This window comes from Polypterus senegalus, chromosome 1, assembly GCF_016835505.1.
Source record: "Polypterus senegalus isolate Bchr_013 chromosome 1, ASM1683550v1, whole genome shotgun sequence".
NCBI lineage: Eukaryota > Metazoa > Chordata > Cladistia > Polypteriformes > Polypteridae > Polypterus > Polypterus senegalus.
In genome coordinates, this window is record NC_053154.1 from 252,096,384 (window position 1) to 252,110,416 (window position 14,033).

Here is a 14,033-nt window from a genome sequence, read left to right on the forward strand (position 1 = left end):
CTACCAGACCATAGTAGCATGTGGGGAAGTGACCTGAGCTTGAAAAAGCACAATATCTGAACTAACTTATTAGGGAAGTTTGCTCCATTACAGGGTGAACCCTGGACACACTGGAAGCTGTTTTGGAAAAGAGGATGATGGCAAAATTGGATGCCACCATAAACAAATCCCCTCTCGGAGGTGCTCTCTTTGAGCACTATTAGCCACTGACGTATTTTGCCACAGTGTGCTAAGACAAGTCTCTGGGGGTCCTCTAGGGAAGCACTTGACTTTGAGTTATTTTCCTCTTTTTTTACCTTAAGTTTAAACGTGTTACTTATTTTTGAACTTTGATCTGAATTAATATATAACTGTATAATTTTTACAAATGAAAGCATGGGCATTTAGGCTTTCTATTTTTTATTCCATATAAAACCACATGACTATTCTTGTATTAAAAAATATTAAGCAAGCATTTGACATACTGTACATGAAAAATAAAAGACACAGACTGACACAAAAGAACTATAGGTAATCCCTTATTAAATGCAATACTGAGGGTGGGAGTTGGGGCTTAAAGAAATATAATCTTCAGTTGTGCTTAATAAACATTCTAGTACATTAACAACTGAAGACCGAAAAAATGGCAGTAATATTATTAGTGGGGGGCTCTAACCATAATGTACCAGGTTTTGCTGGACCTTGGCTTGAAAAACATTAGGAGAACCTGGCTTAAACAATTGACTACAAAACTGTATAGCAATTATATTCCTCTCTGTGAGTATATGTACAGTCATGGCCGAAATTATCGGCACCCCTGGAATTTTCCCAGAAAATGCACCATTTCTCCCAGAAAATTGTTGCAGTTACAAATGTTTTGGTATACACATGTTTATTTCCTTATTGTGCATTGGAACAACATAAAAAACAGAGAAAAAAGCCAAATCTGACATCATGTCACACAGAACTCCAAAAATGGGCCAGACAAAATTATTGGCACCTTTTCAAAATTGTGGGTAAATCGTTTTATTTCAAGCATATGATGCTCGTTTGAACTCACCTGTGGCAAGAAACAGGTGCTGGCAATATAGCGATCACACCTGAAGCCAGTTAAAATGGAAAAAAGCTGACTCAACCTTTCTCTTGTGTGTCTGAGTGTGCCACACTAAGCTTGGAGAACAGAAAGAAGAGCAGAGAATTGTCTGAAGACTTGAGAACAAAAATTGTGGAAAAATATCAACAATCTTAAGGCTACACGTCCATCTCCAGAGATCTTCATGTTCCTTTGTCCACTGTGCTTTTGATATAATCAAAAAGTTCACAACACATGGCACTGTAGCTAATCTCCCTGGACGTGGACGGAAGAGAAAAATTGATAAAAGACTGCAACGAAGGATAGTCCGAATGGTGGATAAACAACCCCCACATTTTCAAGCTGTTCTGCAGACTCAGGGTGCAACAGTGTCAGCTCAAACTATCCGTTAATATCTGAACGAAATGAAACACTATGGCAGGAGAGCCAGGAGGACCACCCTGCTGACACAGAAACATAAAAAAGCCAGACTGGAGTTTGCCAAAATGTACTTGAGGAAGCCAAAATCCTTCTGTGCGAACGTCTTGTGGACAGATCAGACCAAGGTAGAGCTTTTTGGTAAAGCTCATCATTCTACTGTTTACAGAAAACGGAATGAGACCTATGAAGAAAAGAATATAGTACCTACAGTCGAACAAGGTGGAGGTTCTAAGATGTTTTGCTGCCTCTGGCACTGGATGCCTTGACTCTGTGCAAGGCATCATGAAATCTGAAGACTACCAAAAGATATTGGGGTGCAATGTAGGGCCCAGCATCAGAAAGTTGGGTGTGCGTCAGAGATCATGGGTGTTCCAGCAGGACAATGACCCCAAACATACCTCTAAAAGAACCCAGAAATGGTTGAAGACAAAGTGCTGGAGAGTTCTGAAGTGGCCAGCAATGAGTCCGGATCAAAATCCAATTGAGCACTTATGGAGAGATCTCAAAATTGCTGTTGGGAGAAGGTGCCCTTCAAATCTGAGAGACCTTGAGCAGTTTGCAAAAAAAGAGTGGTCGGATATTCCAGGTGAGAGGTGTAACAAGCTTGTTGATGGTTATAGGAAGCGCTTGATTTCAGTTATTTTTTCCAAAGGGCGTGCAACTAAATATTAAGTTGAGGGTGCCAATAATTTTGTCCAGCCCCGTTTTTGAGTTTTGTGTGAAATGATGTCAGATTTGACTTTTTTTCTCTGTTTTTTGTGTTGTTCCAATGCACATAAAGGAAATAAACATGTGTATACTAAAACATTTGTAATTACAACTATTTTCTGGGAGAAATGGTGCATTTTCTGGGAAAATTCCAGACGTGCCGATAATGTCGGCCATGACTGTACACTGTCTGTGCTCCATTTTGAAATATCATAAACATTAGAACATTACAAAAATTGTTATGGGAGCAGGTCATTCAGCCCAACAAGCTACTCCTCCAGTCCATTCTTCCTTGTATAATTTGCAGTAACATTACTGATCATCAGCAGATTACAAAACTGTGAAAGAAATAAATGAGAAGAGGAAAAAGGATTTCTTTTAACTAAGTCCATCATAAATTGTTTTTTAATATACAATGCTACTTGCAGACTCTTCCTATCATTTTTAATTCCTCTTCCTCTAAATAATAACTTTGTTAGAAACCTGTCAGATGCATGTGCTCGGGGGTCAGCTTAAGGTTTCAGATAATTGCAATTTCTCACGAGACGCCAGAGGGAGCTGTTGATTGATGCCTGTTTTCTTCCTCTCTCTACAAACCGGAATACTGATGGTCACTTCTGGTGCCTGCCTGCCTGGACCCACCTCTTCCTGCCAAGACTGGAATCTCTGCCATCAGGTGTAGTCTATTTGGAGACTCGTGTCTATGTGACATTTTCTTTTTTTTCATTTTTTGTTTATAATATATAGGGTTTGCTGTCAGGGCTCCAAAACGTTTTTTGTTACAAACTGTAAACTGAAAAAGGAGAAGACCTGGGACACAAGGGAATCCCCGTCTGTTAACAAATTTAGTTGTATGAAAATGTGCAAAACAAATAGTTCCCCATATTAGCAGTACAGCAAGATGAGATGTTGCAGCCACAATTTGTGTATTTGTATCATGTGTATTTAGTATTACTTCAAAAATAATATATTGTGGCATTATATTAATTATTTATCAATTCTTTTGTATGTACCTTGTGTAACATGAGCCTAAAGGGAAGGGATTCTCTGACTAGTGGGGTCGCTAAGAGCATGCAGGGGATATGCACCATCAGAGGAGGTGACACCCAAATGACTGTCTATAAAATTTTTGTGCAGTGCGTGCAGGTTAAAATCAACAAGGGGGCACCCTCTCCCTGTCTGATAAAACAATTGAGTGTCCTTGTGCCATTAATATTGAGAATTATTATGACCAACTGTCTGTTAGGGTGCTCTATTCATCAAGTCACCCAGGGACAACCGAGGGTCTTAATCCAGTCTTGGTTACTACACTGGGTGACACCTGCCCAAGCGATGCCACTTCCTCTAATGCTGCCGCTGGAAGGCCATCTCCTGTGCTATTTAAGAACCAAGCAGCCATCTTTTGTCTACTGGGGCAGTAGCATTAACTTTCTGTCTTTTGGCTCTTCTTAGGATTCATAAATAAGGTGATTTTATTTCTTTGGATTTCTGCTTTTCTGGTCATGGGCTTGGTTATGGTTTAAGGATTAGGATTTTTGGAATCAAAGACTGTGTTTGCCTTTTAGGTTTTTCTTTTTGCATTTTTGCTTTGTTTTCTGCCTTTAGAATACTTTTTTATTAACAAACCTTTAAAATATAAAAACTGCAGTTTTCACATTTTGGACCAGGGGTTTTATGGTTATTGTCCTCCAATTTGGAAATTCTGAAATGGGAAGCTTTATCAGTTTAATTTGGCCTCTTTTCATGTTTTGTGTAAGCCTTTGGTCATCAGGCCTAATTTGAAGTCTGGGGGTCTGAGTTTGTAGGCAAGGCCTTATTATGAACAGGGGAATGTAAGACTACAAATAATAAACCACAACCTTTCTTACGTAGATCCTGTCTGAAGAACCCTCCAGAGTGGCACACTTGTATAGAACAATCTAGATGAGAACAGCCCAACATAGCTTGCCACCTCTATTTACTTAATTCTTCCAAAATAGCATCAAGTCTAGCTTTGAAGGTTCACAAAGTCCTAGTGTCTACCATGATACTTGGCAACTTATTCCATGTGTCTATGGTTCTCTGTGTTAAGAAAAAATGTATGCATTGGAGTAGCTCTTTGTTAAAAAAAAATGGGCAGAGCAGAAAAGCACTGTTAAGGTGAAAACCTAAAAACTAATTTATTTAAAATTAGAAAAAGGCTGGGAAGTAAATGAGCGATAAACATAAAACAATCAAGTGACAAAATTCAGAATTTGCTAGATTATTTAAGCAGATGTAAATCTTACAGACCAGAATATGTTCCCCCACTATCTTTTATCCTTCAGAAATAACTGGTCCACTAGGTTGTTTCATATGAACAGACAGACAGACGGACATAATGATTGGATGCTTTTAAATGTTTTGTGAACACTCCTGAAGCTATGATTGCTGAATGGTCAGATCTGAAGCTTTAATCTTAATTTCACAGCGTAAGCTCTTATAAAAGATGTGTTATTTTTCATATAAATTTTGTATACCTCACAGTTAAAGTCTGCAGTGGACCTTGCAGTGCGTATGTCTCTGTTATATGCCATTTGGTATGAGATTCATAAAAGTAGCATTAATGTTTGTGAGGCCCCATCTATTGGAACAACAAATGCAATGCATTTTTTTACTAAAAATGTTTGTAATGCGCCATGTTTTGGAATGATAGACACATAACAACCGGATGGATACAGAAACACACAGACACTCATACCTTATTAAAGTGGCTGTTATATTTGACATATATCTCACAAGTATTAACCTTTTTAAAAACGAAGATAATTTAGCCATTCTTTTGCATTTTCTATCATTTCAATACTGCACCATCTACTGTATATAATATTCTTCTTTTCTTTCTGGTGACCCTCTTGGTTTTGATGATTTGACTCTTCCAGTACACCTTTCATTTCATTTACATATACTTTTGAGAGTTTCCTGGCACACAAACTCAATGGATCTGTAACTACTTACTTCCCACAATTCTCAGCTTTTTTAGTTAAAAACTAAGTATTCTTTCTGGCAGAGTTTCAGTCATCTTGTCATCTACTAAAGTTTCTCCTCACACATCTTCTGTATTGTTTCTTTTTAATCTTCCAAATTATTACACCCCACTGACCTACTCTTCGTTACACATTTTCACATTTTTTTTTTACTTCTATAACCACATCTTATTTCTATGTCTCCATACAGAACGTGTCTATGTGCTTTTCTTCATTTTAATATCATGGGTAGCTGTTGTCCAAAACAACAGTATCTGGAGCTTGGCAACAACCAGTTCTAGAAACACATACCAATCTCAAAACTGTCATGCAGACACTCACACTAATTTATACCAGACAACTTTAGGATTGCCAGTTAACCCAGTGTGCTCCTCTTTGGGATCGGGGGAAGATGTAATTCCTTATGAAAACCCAGACAAATGCAGCTGCATGCTCTACACAGGCAGTGCGTCAAATCCTGGTTGGTGGAGCTGTGAGGCAAATAAACATTGCACTACCTCATCATTATCCTGCATTTATTGGGGTTTTTCATTTTCACAAACACTTGCTGTAGAACATCTTCAAGGTAAAATAAAATGACTGATGTTTGCAAACTATTCAGCAAAGCTGTCAACTGTAGAAATGTCCTCAATTGTTTAACAACTAGTAATGTAGTGTATAGCAGATAGTCGAAAGCATATGAACTGGACACATAGCACTCAGTAGATGAGAAGACGGAGTTTGTTCTGTGGGGTCTTAGATTAGTGGAAACAGTAAAGATGAATTATTGATTACACTTTTATCTCATCTCGTTCTAAATATTAATTATCCCCTGATCATGTATGTAGTAGCAGATGCCTGGATGCAAACCCTAATCCAATGACAAATACCACTCTTTAAAGCACTTGTGCTACACATACAGTTTAATTGCCATCTGCTCCATGCAGCTTGTTAAGCATTTGAAAATTTTTACAGTGGTATCTCTAAGATTAATGTTTAGTCCAACTGTCTTCTATTATTTTTTTAAACTGCTGTATTTTTCAGCTTTTCTGTAATCTGCTGCTTTTCTTTCCAGTGAAATTTTGCATCTCAGTTGTAACCGATAAACTAAGCTGCATGTAAACATGTCTACAGATACCTCATGGCTGACTGGATTGTCATATTCTTGACACATCTGCAAATTTGGTTTAATTGACTTTATTTAATATACAGAGGCATGTAAACATATTTAGTCCCCTTTAAAGGCATCATAATTTTGTACATGATAAAAAGATTTGTACACGTAATTATCCGTTTAGTATTTTAATGTGAACTCTTATGCTACGTCAGCGCATGCTCCCAACCTCTCTCTCTCTCTCTTATGCTGTAACAATACATTTCCAAAGTCAAACTAAACCATTTTCTGGAGTTATTTAACTTAAAAAGAAAAACTCAAAAGTTAGTGTTTACATAAGCATTTAAACCTCTGTGCTTTGGAAGCTCCAGGTTTGCACAAATGACAAATTAATCACAAATGACACAAAAGTGACAGTCATTTTACCATAATTAGGTACTACTTGTGAGTTCTTTATATGTCTTTGGATAGAAAAAGCACCCTTTTTAAGAGCCATAGTCTTTGTTGGACAATCACTACAAAAATTAAGATAAGAGGAGCATTCTGCTGATGTGAGAAACAAAGTAGGAAATGGCTATAAAAAATATCAAAGAGTCTGAATGTCCTATTAAATACTGTTGGATCCATCATCAGAAAGTAGAAGGTTCATCACAGCACTCAGACATTTACTAGAACAGGCTGCCTCTCAAAACTGTACATCAGAGCAAGACGTTGACTGGAGAGGCCACTAAAAATCCAACCATCACTCTCAGAGGTCTGCAATGCTTTTTGGCTAAACCTGAAGTGAAGGTGCATGGGTCCACAATTTCAAGAGCTCTCCATAAAACAGGCCTCTACAGGAGGGTAGAAAGAAAGAAGCCATTCCTTAAGAAGGTTCACACAATAGCATGTATGGTATTTGCTACAAAGAAAGACTCAGTTAAGAAGGTTTTATGATCAAATGAGACCAAAACTGAACTCTTTGACCAGACTTCAAAGAGGAATGTGTGGTGTAAAACTAATGTTGCCCAAACATCACACCTACAGTGAAATATGGTGGTGGAAACATCATGCTTTGGGATGCTTTTCATGTGCTAGGACTGTGAATCTTTTCAGAGTTGAAGGGTCAATGTATGGACAAAAATAACACACAATATTGCAAAGGAATTTATTCCAGTCTGTTATGAACCAACGACTCCAGAGAAGATTAATCTTTTAAGATGACAATAACTCTAAGCATAAGGCCAAAATGTCAATGGAATGGCTCAAAAACAGAAATGTGAATACACTGATCTTAACCCTATTGAGAACTGTGGCACTATTTCAAACCTGCTGTCCAAAGGCGCCATCATACACAACCTAGAGGATCTCTACAAATTCTGCCAAGAAGAATAGGGAAGAATCACTCCTGCAAAACTGGTACATACTTACCCCCAAAAAATGAAGGTAGTTAGCAAAAGGTATTAATATGTAGGGCTTGAACAAACACTATGCAAACACTAACTTTGGATTTTTTTTTCTTCAGTTAAATATCTACTGAAAATGGTTTATTTTGACTTTGGAAATATATCGTTACGGTCTAAGAGGTAGAGAGGTTGAAAGCATGCGCTGACATAGTATAAGAGTTCAATTGTGTATATGTGTACAAATATTTTGTCATGATTATGCCTTTTATGAGGATTTAATACTTTTGCACACCACTGTAGGGCTAAATAGAACTCATCAGTACCTTTTAACATTGTTTTCTTACCATTTCACCTTTAACTTTTAACCACTTCATTTGCATTCCATTACTTTTATCCTGTTTCTAGATTTCACTGTTTTGTTTATAAAATACCTTACATTCATCCTCTGATTCTCATTGTTTTCTTTCCTTCTTTAAAACCACACTTTCTATAAAAGATTTACTTTAATAATCATTGCATATTCTTTCATATTCTTTTTCTACACCTGCCCACATGATCCACACCATTCTTTTCTTGTATTACACAGTGGTTACACAGTGTAAAATAAGCATAAAGAGCACAAATAAAGGTTTTTTCTGTCACCCCATATACTTTTCAAGCAAACTAATGGTCTTTACAGACTGAGTTCAAAACAGATCTGAATACGATAGAGAAGATGGAAAGTATATGTTGAGTTGGCATGGAGGGGCGGGGCCAGAAGCATATGAACCGGAAGTGACATCAGCAAAACCAGGAGTGACATTTGTGGAACCGGAAGTGATGTCAGATAACTTGAGTGGCTTTGGCTCAGCACCAAGACCAGTGTTCAAAGTTTGACTATGGTGTCTATTTTGAACATTGTGGTCTTACCACGCCCCTGCCAACCACGTAGCCCAAATATTTGTCCTCAGTTAATCCAAAGTAATGTCACTTTGGATTTATACAGAGCCCAGCCTCACCTAGTGTATGGAGCACATCACAGACCTGCTGAAGATATTCCTTCCATGTGCTGGAATAGATGACAATATCATCCAGATTGGCAGCATTGTACCTGTTACAGGGACATAGCACTTTATCCACCATGGTGGAAAGTCGCCAGCGCCCCATGTAACCTAAATGGAAGGGAATGATATTGCCAGTGTCCACTAGTGGTGCTAAACATTAAAGAGTCCATTAAAAGAACCTGCCAATACCCTTTCCTTATGTCAAGAGTGGTCAAGCATTCTGCCTTACTGAGACGCTAGAGAAAGTCATCCACTTGTGGCATTCGATAGGCGTCAAATTGGGAAATCTGATTAAGCCAATGGAAGTCATTGCAAAATTTCCAACATCTTTCTGGCTTGGGAACTAAGACAATGGGACAGTACCAGAGATTATGACTCTCCTGAATTACACCTAAATCCAGCATATGCTTGATTTCAAGTTCCACCTCAGCTTGTCTTGCCTCCAGAGGTCAATAAGGGCATTCTCAGACAATCGCCCCGGGTTCAGTCATAATGTCATGTACAACCAAAGAGGTCCATCCAGGTTTCTCCATTACCACCTCCGGGACAGACAGGATAACTGCTTACAGCTCCTGCCGCTGTTTGGCTGTCAAATTGATGCCTAAGTACAGGACCAATTTGTGAGTAAATAGAGAATGGAGCTGAGCAGAGTGGGGACTTGGTTCCCTTTCCTTCCATAGTTTTAACAAGTTGATGTGATACCCCTCTTCATTCAGTTAGTGATTTGGCTTTCTCACCAAATAGTCAATGGGACCCCATCTCTCTTCAACTTCATAAAGGCACTGCCAATGAACCAATAATTTAGAGTGGGAAGTGGGGACCAGTACCATGATGTGGTCTCCAGGACAGAACACCCAGAGAGAATGTGCCATGGTTATAGCAACCGGCTTGTGCTGCTTGCGCCTTTACCATGTGTTCTTTTACAATAGGTTTGATTTTCATGAATCTATCAAATAATTGCGCAATATATTAACCTATATATTTGTAGAAATGAGGGTCTCTTCCTCCCATCCTTCTTTTAAGATGTCCAATAAGCCCAGAGGCTGTCGCCCATACAATAGATCAAAAGGGAAGAAGTCAGTAGTGGCTTGTGGAACTTCCCAGTAGACAAATAATACAAGTTGGAATAACTGATCCCAGTTCCTCCCATCCTTACTGACCACCTGGCGTAGCATTTGTTTGAGGGTTGGATTGAACCACTAGATAGTGATCTTGAGTAATCTGGCAACTTTCCTAAATATCTCCGAGGTAAAAGGCATCCCCTGGTCTGTTAAGACTTTTTTGGGGATGCCAACATGCGCAAAGACCCCTAACAATTACCGTGTGATAATTTTAGAAGTGGCTGTTCGCAATGGGATATCCTCCGGATAACAAGTAGCATAATCCACAAGGACTAAAATATATTTATGTCCTGCAGCTGAGGGTTCAAGGGGTTCCACAATGTCAACCTCTACGTGCTCAAAGTGAATATCAACCTGGAGGATGAGGATTAGAGGAGCACGGTCCTGTCTAGGAATCTGTTGTAATGGATACAATGAGGCTATTAGAAATAAACTGGATGCATTAGGATTAAAAGTCAAGATGGAGGTAAAAATCTTAGGGGTAATTGTTGACTGTAATCTGAATTTTAAATCGCATATTAATCAGATCACTAGGACAGCATTTTTTCACTTAAGAAATATAGCTAAGTTAGACCTCTTATATCACTGAAAGATGCTGAGAAATTAGTTCACGCGTTTGTTTTCAGTCGACTAGATTACTGTAACGCACTCCTCTCAGGACTACCCAAAAAAGACATAAATTGTTTGCAACTAGTGCAGAATGCAGCTGCTAGAATCCTAACTAGGCAAAGAAAATCCGAGCACATTTCTCCAGTTTTGATGTCACTACACTGGTTACCTGTGTCATTCAGGATTGACTTTAAAATTCTGCTCATGGTTTATAAAGCCTTAAATAATCTCGCCCCATCTTATATATCGGAATGTCTGACACCTTATATTCCAAATCGTAACCTCAGATCCTCAAATGAGTATCTCCTTAGAATTCCAAGAACAAAACTTAAAAGTGGTGAGGTGGCCTTCTGCTGTTATGCACCTAAAATCTGGAATAGCCTGCCAATAGGAATTCGCCAGGCTGATACGGTGGAGCACTTTAAAAAAAACTGCTGAAAACACATTTTAACATGGCTTTCTCATAATTTCACTGTAATCAAAATCGTGATACTCTATATCTCCAACTCATTATAATAACTATTCATGGTGGCTGTAAAATCTTTACTAACCACTACTCTCTCTTCTGTTTCCCTTTACGGTATCCTTTTATCTTTTATCTACTCAAAGCACCGTGATATTCCAACAATAATGGATGGATTAAAAGCCAGAAGTCTGTATGACCATCAACATCAAGTGACTCCTTGAGAACCCTAATTACAAAAAGGACTATTTCATTTATGTTAGGTAGAATGCCTAGAGGGGACTGGGCGGTCCCGTGGCCTGAAAGCCCTGCAGATTTTATTTTTTTCTCCAGCCGTCTGGAATTTTTTTCTGTTTTTTCTGTCCACCCTGGCCATCGGATCTTACTCCTTTTTTATGTTAACTAATGTTGTCTTATTTTAATTTCTTATTTTGTCTTTTATTTTTCTTTTCTTCAGCGTGTAAAGCACTTTGAGCTACTTTTTGTATGAAAATGTGTATATAAATAAATGTTGTTGTTGTTGTAATTGGCATGCTGGACAGACAGCACAAAAGAGACTGACCCTGGCCAATAGAATTGGAGCTTGGTTCACTCAAGTGTGTTTTCAGCTCCCAACTGGGTGCCTAGGAGGTGGACGTTCACTAGTTCTGCTGAACTAGCAAATCGATCTCACCTCTTCCTCATGTTCAGCTATCTGATAAAGAAGATCACTATTAAGTACAAAGTGTGTCACCTGTGGCATGGGATGGTGCATGTGTTGGCCGTTTACCAAAACTTCTGCATTTTTAGCAAACATAAGGGAATCATCATTCCAATTTTCTCTTTAAAAAAGGCTGGTGTTTGCCTACAATGAAAATGTAATAAAGAAAGAGGATTGGGACTGACCTCAATGGGTGTGGATTGCAACCCCGATGGCCCAGCTTCAGTCGGTAGAACGTCATCCTGAGGCATCAGAGCATACTGGATGGTCACATGACTCCTCTTAGTGCCTGGCAGCGAACACGGCGTGGAAACAGCTTGTGACAGAATTCCTCCATCCATAACAAGGCCCAAAGTATTTTCAGGAGTGGGATGTGCTATACCACTTTTACTGTCTGACCAGTCTTGCCCCAGTATCCCTGAATATGGTGGATTTCAGAGGACAGCAACTCAGATCATCCATATGACTCCTCTGTAGCTGATAACACGAGGATGACCTGTACAATCAAGTTTCACCATACATGTCAGACTGGTTTTCCAAGTGAGCCACTGTCACAGAAGCACAAACTCATCAGCGATAATAGAAATGTTACTACTGGAATCAATTAATGCTGTAACCCAATGCCCATTTACTAATACCCCTCCTGTAAAGGGAAAAGATAATGGGTAAGCAACTGCACATTACCTTCCCCCATTAGCTAACATGCATCCCTTGGCTCGTCAAGGTAGGCAGTTGGGGATTGTATTCCCAGCCTCTTTACACTTAAAACAACGTTAGTCAGGCATGTGGTTCTCTTTTGGCTTCACTTCAGTCTCTGTGTCATGCTGAAGTGTCTCAAGGTGGGCATCACACCCTGTCCAGGTTTGACGAAGAGACTATTCTGCATGCTTATTTTGCATGGTTGCCCTATGTTACTCAAGTGTGTCTACAAAGGCTTCCATGTTGTTAAATTTTTGCCTCCGGACAGGACAGGCTGGGAAGTGCAGGAGGGCATTCACCAAGACTTTGAGACATTTATGTCTGGCCTTAACCATCTGCCCACGTTGACTCATATGTCAGCGTGAGCTTGATGGCCTCTCTGGGTTCTCTGCTGATTTCAGAGCTGCCATACCTTTTCAACACCTCTGCTTTTAGTGTGTCATAATTGGAGGTGGTCTGCTTATCAAGGTCATATTAAGTCCACTGTGCCTCACCCTTCAAGAATGGTGCTAGTATGTTTGCCCACTTTGCTCGTTTCCAATGGTGTCTGGAGGCGTTATGCTGAAATAAAAGAAAATATGATTCAATAAGTTATTCAGTAATGGTAATAATACCTTTGATGGAGCCCATGATTGGTCCTGTCAGACAGCAACTTGTGATTGGTTACACACCTCACTCTCACCAAGCTGTGTCCTCTGTTTGTTGATCTGGATCCGCAAGGACTGGATCTTTTCTGCCATGTTGATAATAATGGTAGAAATGTCTTGCTGTTCAGTCATTTTCCAGCAAAATCCAGCAGACTGTGCCACCGTGAAATGAACACAAAAAGCACAGATAAAGGTTTGGTGATTACCCCAAACCTTTATCTGTGCTTTTTGTGTTCATTTCACGCCCCTGTATACGTGACAAGCAAGTTGAAAATAACGGTAAGTACAGATTGAGTTCAAAACAGAACTGAATACACTAGACAAAATACCAGTTATATGGTGAGTTGGGTCCAGAGGCACAGGAAGTGGTATCAATGGAACTGGAAGTGATGTCAGAGGACTCGAGTTCAGTCTACTGGTCTACAAAGGGAAAATGAGAGAAAAGATTAGTGGGCAGCACCAGCCCCTGGTTTGGCATGGAAGTACAATTATTTGAGCCTTTAACCTGTTTCCCATGCATAGGCGTGGGTCAACAGGTAAATTCTAATGCAGTACTGTCTTTTCTTTTTAATCAAAAAACATGTATTTATTTTCAATACATTACTATATCTTTTTGCTTTCTGTATGCTTGAAACCATAAGATGTTATAGTCAAAAGATAAAAAACAATCCTTTAATATGTTGAGATTGTTTCTTTGCACCATGTAAACCCATTGGTGATATTTCCCACACTCCTATAGAGTATATATAGAATAATTCAAAATTTTGATTAGTTTCCCATAACCCTTTAGAAGTTTAATCTATTTTTCACTTTTCATTTCTCTTTTCCAAAACAAAAAACAATAAAAAGCCCCCACAACACTCCATGATATGGTAATGTAGTTTATTATATTTTGAGAATGTCCTGACTGTCATGTTTTCATCTGCTTTGTCTATATCCTCAAAGGGCTGTTTTCATTATACACCTACTGTAAATTAATTTAACTCAACATGAACATATTTGCTGGCTTTACATAGTTATTTCTAGCAATACTGACAACATTACTTGGATATTACAATAACATATTTA